The sequence below is a fragment of the Magnolia sinica genome, chromosome 2 (assembly GCF_029962835.1).
Source record: "Magnolia sinica isolate HGM2019 chromosome 2, MsV1, whole genome shotgun sequence".
NCBI lineage: Eukaryota > Viridiplantae > Streptophyta > Magnoliopsida > Magnoliales > Magnoliaceae > Magnolia > Magnolia sinica.
Window position 1 is genome coordinate 41,645,503 of NC_080574.1, and position 3,068 is coordinate 41,648,570.

The following is a 3,068-nucleotide window of genomic DNA, read 5'->3' on the forward strand; positions in this document are numbered from 1 at the left end:
CAATTAACCACAGCAATTTCACTCCCCTGAAACATTCATGTTCACCCAACACCGATACAATAAATTGAACATGAGACCAAATTCAACAAGAGAAATAAACATTCATGTTCACCCAACATCGATACAATAAACATTCATGTTCACCCATTTGGTCCAGAAGGATTTGACACATTTATGCCATGTATATCTTGGATGAGCTACAAAACACTGCCTGGTAGCAATTGCACTAGATGTTCTCATTTTGGGCAATGGCCCATCATCAGAGAGTCTAGATTGATGATAAGTTCCAGTTAACACTTCAAGCTATCCTTTTTCCAAAATGGTTCATTTTGCTTGGATTCTTTGAATCCCACTTAAATCTTTTGTTTTGACCATCAAAATAAGCCTAAATCTACAATGACTTTCTAAGCTTCCTCTATGGTTGAAATGAAAAAAGAAGAAAATTGAGAGAAATTTTGGAAAAGAAAAATCAAATTTGGGCCTTTATGGCTGTATCGGCCTATAACAACACAAATATGCTCGTACAACCAATATAGCCTGATATAGCCCAGTTTTTCACTGGGACCTATATGAAATGGAAACAACTGTGTTAATCCATGTTGTTCACTATAGATATTTCAATCCATGTTGTTCACTAATTAAATCCTGAAATGGAAACAACAGTGTTAATGGAACTTACATGAAAAGGTATATATGTCTGCCATTAACAAATCCCACAGTGGAGCCTGTGTATCCAGCCATAGCACCATGAACAGCACTTTGAGTAAGGAGTGTGCAACATATGTTATCTGATCTGATGCATTGCTTGGAATAGCCCGGATCATATATGTCGGACCTATGAAACATCACATAATTAAATAAGCTCACTTGTCATAATTTTTGTTAAATATCCTAGGAGAAAGAAACTAATTTTTTTTGCCACAGACCTATATATTTGAGATTTATCACCATCTTCTATCTTCTTGAGAAATAATCCTACATATTACAAACAAAAGGCCATCATGATGTATTGATCATTTATTTTTTTTCCACATCAGTTTAGAATATGAGCCAAAAAATGAAATAGATCCAATCTATAAATAATAAATAAATAAATAAACAGAGAGAGAGAGAGAGAGAGAAAAGAAAGAAAAAGAGGACATTAAAAAAAACACAAACTAGTTGCAGAGTTTTGCAACGATGTAATGGAAAGAGACTTGGACCTTCAGTGCTATCCATGCCCGCAATTCGATCAAGCATAAAAAATTAATTGTAAGATAAACTTGTACAAAAAACAATAACATATTAATAAGCATATAGTACATCCAAATCCAGTTTCCATAGAAATGGGCAACCAAATCATAAGAGGGCTTTAATTGAAAGAGAAGATATGAGCAGTATATAGGAGTTTTCAACTGCAAAGGCTGATACACAAAAAATATTTTGGACTTCTCCATGCTGTTGCCGCTAAAAAGAGCACTATTCTTCAATAAGGGAGTTTCATCAAAATATAGACATAGAGCAAATAGAATCATTATCATAAATTCATGTTAATGAATCTCGTAAGTTCGGCAAAACTTCCATTACCATATGCGGTTGACACTTAAGACCAAATTAATAACAATAAAGATCTATAATAATCATGCTTTCTTTTTTCTTTTTCTTTTTCTTTTTTTTTTTTTTTTTGGGGGAATAGAGATGATTCCCATAAATATTGCCATATCACTAGATATTACACATTTCGAGATAAATTGAGAAAATACTTGATTCTTGAGATATAATTTCTTTTCTAGTTCAAATGGCTATCAGGCACCTTTTTTTCGAAAAATAAAAAGTAAAATAATAATCACATATCTAACAAAAAAAAATAATCCATACATGCATGTAGACAATAGTCAAACTTCAACAAGGCGTAGGTTATAGAATATTTCAACTTTCATTGGTTGATAGGAACCTAGCTTATTTGTGATTACTTTCCTAAATGTTTCTTTGTTGGCCCCCAATTGAAAGATGTACGATTTTTCCCATCTGGGAGATTTTTGGTGCATGGAGTATTCATACTTCATACTGAGGTCTATAATATAAACGATTTGGATCATTGAGAAATACGCCCCACTTGTACAAAACTGAAAACCTGAGCGGTACCAAACAATCATTAGTCTGTAACTGTAAAATACCTCTACTCAAAATACTCTCTACTAATTCAAATCATGGCAAAGTAGATCCAAGGTAATAGAGAAGCAAACTAAAATCATATATTCACCTAATGACACTACGTGAAAATTGGAAAAAAAATGACGGATTTAGAGACGGTTCTAGACCGTCTCTAAAATTGCTTGGTTTAAAGACGCTTTAGAGACGGCCGTAAACTCTCTAAATTTTTAGACGGCCCTTGACCGTCCTTATTATTGTCTTAAAATTTTGAACGTTGACAAATCATTTAAGACGGTCAAAAACCGTCGTTAACTGCAGATAAAAGACGGCCATTGACCGTCGGGAATAAGAGACGGTCCCTGACCGTCTTATATGGCAGAATTTGAGACGGTCAAAGACGGTCCCTATTAGAGACAGCCATTGACCGTCTCTTACTAGTACTTTAAGACTATCAAGGGCCGTCTCAATTAGAGACGGTCGTTGGCCGTCTTTCCCTGTAAGTTTAAAGAGAGACTGTAGTAGGGACGGTCCTTAGCAGTCTCTATTTGAGACTGTCAATGACCGTCTCTATTAGAGACGGTCCTTAGCCGTCTTGTTATGATTATTTGAGACTGTCAAGGACCGTCTGCATTAGAGACGGTCCTAAACCGTCTCTAATGCTCAAGTCAAACAATAAGAATATAAGAAATTATGAATTTCCAAAAAAAAAAAAAAAAGTTAAAAAACTTAGAAAAATGACTAACAATGTTTAAGAAAAAAATTTAGATTTTGAAAAAAAATGTAATTTTATAAAAATCTAGATTTTGAAATAAAAATTAAAAACTTTTAATAATGTTGATAATTTTGAAAAAAAAAATTCAATAAGAAAATGATATTTTGAAAAAAAAAATTAAACAAAATTGTAAAAAAATTTGTCAAATTGCAAAAAAATATAT

General features: G+C 33.0%; 1 long non-coding RNA gene across 1 annotated transcript; it reads right to left on the reverse strand.

Moving 5' to 3' along the window:
- Window positions 1-698: 698 nt before the first annotated feature.
- On the reverse strand, window positions 699-1,255 carry LOC131228582 (uncharacterized). Its single transcript, XR_009163009.1, has 3 exons — window positions 1,203-1,255; window positions 927-975; window positions 699-835 (listed from the first exon to the last, which is right to left on the reverse strand). It is a non-coding gene; the product is annotated as an uncharacterized LOC131228582 (long non-coding RNA).
- Window positions 1,256-3,068: the final 1,813 nt, after the last annotated feature.